Raw genomic sequence first — 9,374 nt, forward strand, 5'->3', positions numbered from 1 at the left:
CACTGGCTGACTCAAAGGAAATTATGGCCACGTGGCAGTGAAACAGCACAAGAGTATCTGGAGCAAATTCCCTGCTGCAGGATCTGATCCGAAGCTTCAGAGGCGGTGGGGATCTCTTCATGGATTTGGCCAATCCAGGATATGATCTGCTAGGGTTGGAAGGCTGGATTTGCAGAGTAGGTGATGCAGGGAGAGCCCACGAGATGTTTCACAAGCCCATGGGTGTGGGAGGAAGCAAACGGGTGCAGGAGCGATGCCATGGCACAGAAAGCTGCGCGCTGCCAGACCGCAGAGCTTTCGGTGGTGAGATACATGTGGTCCAGCTTCAGCACGACTCTCTGAGGAGCAGGGGCTGCTGCGTGCTAAGAGCACGCAGAGCCATTGCAACTAAAGAATAAATAGAAACATCTCAGGAGGCCTTTGCCTGCTCTTAAATAGCAAATTTCATTTTAAGCACTTCTCAATGCTGTGTATAGAAGTGATGCAAGCAGACACCCAGTGAGGAAACTGCTCCTGGGAAGCTGCAGCATTCCTGGACCTCCCAAGCTTCAAGGAACAACTGCATCTTTCATCCAGGCAGGCAGAGCTGCAGGCTGCCTGGAAGAGGCTGTTGGTTCTCAATCTGCCTACCAAAACTGCCTTGTCCTCCAGGACATCATGCAAGGTACAGTCAGACTACAGCCTGGGGGTAGACATCTCCAGGAGAGACCAGGTCCTGCTCCCAGCACTGTTGTGGACTGTGGGGGAAAAGCCACCATCAACCCTTAGAGATGAGTGCTCCTCTGGTGTCCACCATTGCATGCTGTGACCATTAGGCCATACCAGCACGCTCCTTCCAGATGGGATCCCTCCTGCCCTGGGACAACAGGCTCAGCTGGAGTGGTGGGGAGTGTCCTGCTGTCCCGATCTGCCAGGGGATGGACACTGTCCAGGGAGGAACAGGTCTGAAGCTGGCATCTCCCCCTTCCATGTGAATACCCACTTATATGATGCTTCAGTGCTGTGCTGGACCTTGCCCCTTTCAGTACGCCTTTGCCTCCTTGCCTTAACTTCTTCTGATTTTGCTATTTATTTATTTTTGCTGTTATTTATATAGCCTTTCCAAAGCCCTCTGCATGGGAAGAAGCATGCAAGCCTCCATCGGCAGCGTGAGCCCTAGTATCACCCACTCATGCATCCCTCCCCACCACGGGACCCAGACACCTGAAACATAGCCCTAATGGCCTCACGGAGGAGAAAAAGCCACACGGTGGCTTCAGGCTTGGAAAATTTGAGTAGGCCCTCATGCCAGCTTCCTGAAGGTGCTGTCAGCTTGCTAAGACGGCGTGACAGCCTAAACCCTGGTGTCAGACATCACCCGAGCCACCCATGCCAGGAAAGCCAGCCAGGCTGGTTATCTGCAAGCTCTGGCTGTCTCCACGACCAGCTCAGCTCTGCAGCCAGATGCGTTTGCCCTGGCAAGCAAGATGGGCGTTTTAATTAGAGGCTGAATATTTTTAGAAGCAGGAAAACCTCAGTGGAGGCTGGGCAATAAGGGTAGGCTGGGTTAGGGAGGGGGAAGAAGTGGGTGAGCTGGCGTTTGCTTGCAGCACTCTGTCTCCTGGAGGGTTATCAGCATCTCACCCCCCCCCTTTCCAGCATGTTGGAAAAACCACAGAGGATTGCTTCCCCCCATCCGCGTCATGCCCAGGGCAGCACGGGACAACCTCCTTCTCTTTATTTGAAAAGATGCACCTTTTGGTACCAAAAAGCTCCTATTTTCTTCTCACCAGTCTGTTGGAACTGTTTCTCCTGGCTGTCAGTTGTCAGCCTACAGAAGTCCCTTGCTGACTGATTATGTGACTGACTTCATAGCAGCAGTCGGTGCCGTCCCTTTTAAAAATAGCTGCTCCTCCGTACATTTTCCATTTTGCAGGAGGTTTTTATTTCCAGCACGTTTGTTCCACACACCCTGGCTTGGTAAGGCTGGAAAGCACAGATGCACTCTTGGCATGCCAGAAAATAATGCTGCATGGCTGGGCATAATCCTTCTGGCTGCCCTGGGATCTGCCCCCTGGGAAGGCGTCGGGGCAGCAAAACCCTCTGCCCCATGCATGTTTCTAAAGGCAGCGGCCGTAGCATTATTCCTGCCCCATCGCCCCTTCCTTCCATATTTGAGTGGACAAGCAGACCTGGGAACCTAATTGAAAGTGGAAAATTGGAGCTAAAACTAGGCCATCAGATAAATCCTTTCCTGTAATAAGCAGGGAGTCGGAGCACCAGCCCTTTTTCACAGCCTTTGTCTCCTAGTGTTTGTACGCCTGTGTGTATGCATCCCTCAGCGCCAGAGCACACCCGCCCTCCTCCTGCCCCATCCCAGCCCCTGCGCTGCCTTTTGCTAGTGATATTAAAATAAAAGTGGTTCATTCTGGCACAGAGGAGCACCCCGGAGACAGCAGCAGCCCTCTGTGCCAGGCGCTGTGCATCTTCAGAAAACCCGCACCAGCTGCAAGGGGGTTTGGGCAGGGGGATGTGCTGCCACCCTGCCCAGCTCCGTGCCCTCCCGTGGTCCTGCCTCCACTCCAGCTGCACCCCTGGGGGATGAATCAGCCTGGAAAAAAAAACCCAAAGTTTTGCCCCTGAAAACTTTCCCACCACTGTGGTGTTGTCCTTTAACCCCCACCGCTGCCTGCCCGGACCTCTGCGCCGTGTGCTCCCCTCCTCTTCCTCGTTAGCAGTGGATGTGTGTCACGGCGCTTGCTGGTAATTGACTCAGCAGTGCTGGGAATTTGAACCTACATTTCAAAGAGATTGTTAACCTCCTTTTCCTTCTCTTTGAACTGCTTTGCTTTATTGTAGGTTAAAGGAAACACACGTCTTCTTCCTCCCAGAGCCCCTTTTGTCGGGAGCCAGGCACATTAGAGATGCTGGGTTTTTACCAGCAAAGATGTTGGCGGCGGTGTGCTGCTAAGCGGTGTGTGATGGTGCATTTCGGTGGCATCAAACTACTCCTTGATTTCGGAGGGGATTGCAGGTAAAGGACTGGTCCAGCGATGCCCAAGGGATTGACAGAGGCACATAGCATCGCTGCCCCAGCAGCACACAAAGGGGTCTCAGCCGACAGAGGACCAAGGAAGAGCCACAGGTTACGGGTCGCTCATCCAGAAACTAGGTTCAAGCCTCTCTACCATGCTGGACTTTCTGGGTGGGCTTGGGCATATGAATGACAACTTTTCCGAGGTGTGCTTCCGCCGGTGGTTTAAGTCACCCTGTGACTGCAGGGCAGCAGGGAGCAGTTGTCCTGACCTTCCTTGCCTTTACCTCAGAGCCAGCATTTGTGCAGCTCTTCATTTTATCAAAGAAGTAAAAAAAAGACCAGTTTTGAGACAGATCAGTGAGCTGAACCAACCCATCAGGTGGCCACGCAGCCGCTAGCAGAAATGTACGGCAAGAGCACGGTGCCCTGCACAATAAGCAGAGTTACTCTTCACAATAATATCTGGACTCTAAGAGTGATGTCTGCATCCATTTTAGGTTCAAAACAGGTGGACTGAAGGCTCCCAAGTACCTCTGAGCATCTTGCCTGCTTATAACCCATGCCTCAGCCCTGGCTGGGCTGCTATTTCTTTAAAATAAATAAATAAATAAATAAATAAATAAATAAAATTTTAATTTCTAAGAAAAATTAATTTTTCTTGGAAAAATGTCCTCAGTTAAAGAGTGGTCAGGCATTGGAACAGGATGCCCAGAGGGGGAGGAGTCACAATCCCTGGGGGTGTTCAAAAACTGTCTAGTGGCACTTCAGGGCATGGTTTAGGAGGCCTGGGGGTGTTGGGTTGGGGGTTGGAGCTGATGATCCTAGAGGTCTTTTCCAAGCTTAATGACCATCTTATTCTATGATTCTAAGAAGATAAATGTATGTAGGACTGTGAGGTGTTGGACTATCAGATTAGAAAACATCCAAAAGACAAGTTCATCATCAGCAGAGCTGACACCTGCATTGGTAGGTCTCCATTGACACCCAGGGTCATCATTGGGCCTATGGTCCTAAAATCTTTGCATTGTTAATGATGCTTTCTCAGTCCACATTAGCTATTCTCTTTGCTCCCATGACAGATGCTCTACCAAGCATCTATGAGGGGCTGGAGTCAATACCTGTCTCGTTCAGTAAGTCTTTGAGAGGAACTATCTCAACACTTTCTTCTCACTACCTGGGACAGGACTAGGTATGATGGGAAGGAAGAGCATCAGGGATGGAGCAGAGCTCTGGTATGACCCCAAAACTGCATTTGGGGTCCTTCATGGGGCATAAACCTCTACGGCTCAGATGAAAGATATAAACCCTGAAACTCCTTCCAGTCAGTGCTGGTTTTCACCTCATTTTGACTTCTTCCAAATTAACTGCCCATTAATTTGGAAGGCAAGTCTTCCATGTCCTCACAGCTCTACTGTTATCCGTAATTCAAGAAAACCAGGCTGCTGAGTCCCCTTCTGCCAATGACTGTCCTTATATTTTGTAGGACTCATCCATACAATAACTATCACATCTCAGAAAATCCCTAGATTTCAACTGAGCCCTGCTCACTGACCAGATCTAAGCTCTCAGCTTCAGCTGTTGTGAGGGAGAGCACATCAGTATAAACGCCAGTCAAACATTTATGCTGTTATGTCCTACCTCATGGTTGCAACTATCTAAGTGCATATCGTTACCACAGGATAGCCAGCATTCATAAAACCTCATTGCATTGATCAAATATCTGAGAATTCACATTAAAACATAAATCAATCCATGTTGCTCCATAACCTTTAGGACATTTCTGAAGAACAACTATGCTACCGTCTTTTTTTTTTGCTTTACTGGTACTCACTGCCATAATTTCTTTTATCGCTTCAGTGATTACAAAGCTGAAATAATGGATAGATTTATTTAATGGAAGAACTGAGCATCTCTGGAGGTAATTCTCAGACCTGCTCATCTGCTGACTCTGTCTAAGGTAAGAAACTCCTGAAGAGGGAGTAGCTTTTCCTGTGAGATATGCTGAGGAAAACAGATCCCTGTTTGGGCCTTACCTGCACTCTCTTTTGCAGGAACACAAGGGGGAAGATTTTCCCCTAATTTGCTACTAATCTTAACCACCAGCATAAAAATTATCCATTTGCCCCAGAAGTGTTTGTTCATAGATTTTTTTCTCATTTAAATTTTTTGTAAAGTGCTTGTCTTCAAAAAAAACCCCAACCCAACAGCTGCCTGTTTGTCATAGTGCCATCTGGGACCTTCATCCTAGAGACCGCAGAGTGAAAATCCCCTTGAATAAACAGGAAAGGAGGAGGGCACAGAACACATCCCTCCGATAGCCCATGGGAAATGCCTGGGCAATCCACGGTGGCAATTGTGCCACAATGCTATTTTTACCACTGTGTCTTAAATGTCCTGTGGCAGCATCCTCAGCCTCCCAAGACCAACGGTCCTCCACAGCTCAGTTGGTAAGGGTCCTGTCCCAGAGATTTTGCAACCCTAGAAGACCCCCAAAGATGTTACTATCAGAGAAATATGGGAAGATTAGGACTGTGTTTGAATCAGTTTTCCCAAAGCCTCATCACAAAACTGGTTTTTTTTTCCTCAGTCACTTTAGGAACCCACATTGGCTCCATCTAGTCCATGTCTGCTTGCTGTAAGATTGCCCTAATGGTGTGTCCAGCCTTTTGACAGGGCTGGTGGGCTTCTTCCTTTGGAGGCTATTTCACAGCTGGGTTTGAGTTCACCAGTGAGACACCTTTCCACCCAAAAATATTCCCCAAAAGAATATTCTTGTCTCTACTTTTGCTCATCAGCTATTTCACACACAAGCAGCCTGGTCTCCACTCCACAGGAGGAGTATAGACACTTGGTGATGCCAGGAAAAGAAGTGCTGTTCTGAGAAAGAGCACTACCAAGCTCACGATGGGTTTAGGTTCCATTGCTCTGGGGGGGAAAAAAGTGCTTTTCTGTGGTGGCTCCGCAAATACTGTTTGCTGGGTTTCAGCAGCCCCAGAAGAGCAGTGGCAGGCCCTTTATGCATTGACAACATTCCCCCAGTCACAGCCTGCAGTCCATAGGCAACCTTTTTAGGCAGGCAAAAGCTCTGTCTGGAATTACTTCCTGAAGCTAAAATCAGAGCTATAAAGTGTGCGTTGTGTCGGCATCCCAAAGCAGGGTGGAAGGGACCACAGCTGGCAGGGACCCCATCCGAGAGTCACCGAGGGGATATCAAAGTCACCATAACCGCCCCAGCAGCCTGATGGAAACGAGGTTGTAATTCCTTCATTTTCTCTCTTCAAGCCACAGCAGAAGAGAAGAGCCCCAGGACAAGACTTTTGTCAGGACATGTCCTCATTTCTGTGCCACAGATCCCTGCGTTATCTGCTGCAGAAGAGAGGCTGGTTGCCCCATCTGAAGCAGCAGTTGCACAGGGCAGAGCAGAGCTCTGCAGCTTCTAGCACAGCTCTGGAGCCAGCCAAGCACCATTAGCCTAGTTTTTCATCCAAGCAAGGAAGTCCTGGCTCCTGGCAGGCTTATTAGCTTTGGCACCAAGCTCAGCTGACACCTGGCCAAGGCTTTCTGGCTACAGCTGGACCTGCCTGGCTTCTGTCCCACCAGCTTGGGTCTCTCCTCATAACACTTCTCTACCCTCTTGGTTCAGCATGGCAGAGCAAGCTTGTGTGCCTGCCCAACTGAGCAATGGGGGTAGCTACAGACTTGGGAGTCAGGGGGGTGTTCAGACTCCAAACCTCTTTTTATATCCAAAGATCCCTGAGATTCAAACATTTCCTTGCAAAGTACTCAATTGTTCAAGAACAGAGACTTCCCTTCCATCTGACGAAGGTGGTGCTGGGCAGCTAGGCACAAGCAGGGATGAACAACTTTTTTCATTTGCTTTTATTGCTTATCCCCGCCTTCAAACTCAAGATACGTTTGAAAGCCTAGAAGAAAGCTGCATGGCTTTTCCCAGGGATTGACCTAATCTCATAAGCACTTGGAAGAGAGGACAAAATCCCAGAAGCTGACAGACTCTGGAGAACCATTACATGGTAGATCTTCCCTAATGGTTGCAAAAATCTACACTCTATTTCTTAGTTCCCTTTGTGAGTGCTAGAGAAAGAGGAAAACAGCCTGCGGCCATGGCAGTCCTGCTGCGCGCGCACCTCTCTTCTCTCCTGACCTCTTCCAGCAGAGTAGTCCTAGGCAAAAGTACCCCTGGGGTGGCAGAAAGGACTGTCTCTGCTCTAGGAGCCCAAAGCAAGGTACCACATTGCTGTCCCTGTCACAGTGCCTGCCCCATTGCTGTCCCCATCAGAGCCAGCACCTGCTTGGGCAGAGACTCGTTCCAGTGCTCATTCCACCATACAGCAAAGACACCAAGAATATCTACTTATCCCTCATATCCTTGACTCTGTTCACATGCATATGACATGTGAAGGCCACAGAAACACTCCTGTACATGGAAACGCTTGCTTTCGGCATGGGATGCCAAAGGCTAACAGCATACCCCAAGCTGTTTGCTGCATCCACATTGCTCTGTTATAGATAAAGCCCAACAACTTGGCTCAAGTCCTAGAACCAGGGGCCTCAGCAGCCAACTCATTCAGGGCACCAGCTTGGCATCAGACAGATTTACACTTTCTAACAGGAGCAGCAACGGAGATGCCGTATCCTCTCTAAAGAGGCAGATTTCAGCCTTTATTTTGCCCTTCTCATCACAGAATTATAGAATCATGGAGTGGTTTGGGTTGGAAAGGACTTTTAAAGATCATCTAGTCCAATCCCCCTGCCAGGAGCAGGGACATCTATCAGTAGATGAGATTGCTCAAAACCTCATCCAACCTGACCTTGAACACTTCCAGGGATGGGGCATCCAAAGTTTCTCTGGGCAACCTGGGCCAGTGTCTCCCTTATCATTTTACCCTTATCGTAAAAATCTGCTTCCATATGTCTATTCTAAATCTGCTCCCTAGCCTCTAACCTGAACCTTCCCTAGCTGCAGCCTGAGCAGGTCACTCCTTGTCCTTAGCCCCACAGATGCGGTGACAAGGTCACAAAATTAATGAGTGTCAGGCAACGATGCTGCGTATCAGCTGTGTTTGAATTGCTGAGCCCCTGCTGAAGGCTGACTCCCTTGTTAACCAACTTCCAGCACCAGGCACGGCCTGGGATGCAGCAGATAGCATTTTTATCAGCTTTGCAAGACATTAACTGTGCGACCTGCTCTTCTCCCAGGCACCTGCTACGCACTGCAGGTTAAACAAGGAGCAGAGAGCATGCACAGAAAAAAAAGAGGATGCTCTGCTGGGAGGAGATAAGGACAGAAATTGCCCCATGGTGGTGACCTTGAACAGAAATTGCCCCATTGCTAGATAAATAGGGCTGGCAAGAGGCAGAAGTTCTGCTAGACCCAGTCAGGATTTCTTTGGACTGGGACAGACAGAAGTGAGGCTCAGAAGGGACTTGGGGTCTGGATAGGGTGGCAGCCTGTGGATCAATCCCCTTTACAGCCAACACACCAATCCCCCAAGGGGGATGTTAGGGCAGCACGGACTATCATTGTCTGTTCTGAAGTTGCATCCATTCATGCAGGAAAAGAAGCCATTAGATACCATTTCTTTCTGTAAATATTGATACTTCTTCTGGCCTTGAAATGGCTTTGTCAGGAAGACATGCCATTGCACCTCCCCATGGTGTTGGGTACCAACTCTGCTGCCAGGAGGAGGGTCCAGTGTTAGCATCATCAGGTTTGCAAGTCATTGCAAAATACAAAGCACAGCAAGTCTCTAGGCATTCCCAAAGCAAAAGCCTGGAGATCTAGTGTGTGTGTCTGCAGATCACTTAGGCTGTGCCTGAAAATTTTCTGTGACACCTGTATTGACATGAGTCAGCTAGATCACCAGAGAAGTAGCATAGCTACCAAATTCATCCATGCAAAGAGACAGCACTTTACCAGAGGAGGATGCATCCATCAGGGCTAAAGGCAATGGTACTGGGAAATGAAGGGGAACATCCACACTCATTCTGCCCTGACGACAGGGAAAATCCCTTTCCTCCTGATGCATCTTGTCCAGGAGGACTGATTTTGCTGGGAACAGAGAATGAGTTGTAATTAAGATTCAGCCCTTGGCTCCTGTTAACCTCTTTCTGGCAGAAAAGTGTAGGTGAGCATGGGTGTGAATTCCTTTAAAACCACGTTACATGTTCAGCTTACTTGACAGATCCTTGGTGGGGCATGAAAGCCTGGCTTGGGCTCTGAAAGCTCCAGGCCCGAAGTTCAGAGGCATATTCTTCAAAATTTCATACATATAAAAAGAGCACAAGGTCAGGATTAGGCTGATCACTGGATGCACTCAGCAGGATCACAGCCAGTGAC

The sequence above is a fragment of the Phalacrocorax aristotelis genome, chromosome 1, assembly GCF_949628215.1.
Source record: "Phalacrocorax aristotelis chromosome 1, bGulAri2.1, whole genome shotgun sequence".
NCBI classification, from domain to species: domain Eukaryota; kingdom Metazoa; phylum Chordata; class Aves; order Suliformes; family Phalacrocoracidae; genus Phalacrocorax; species Phalacrocorax aristotelis.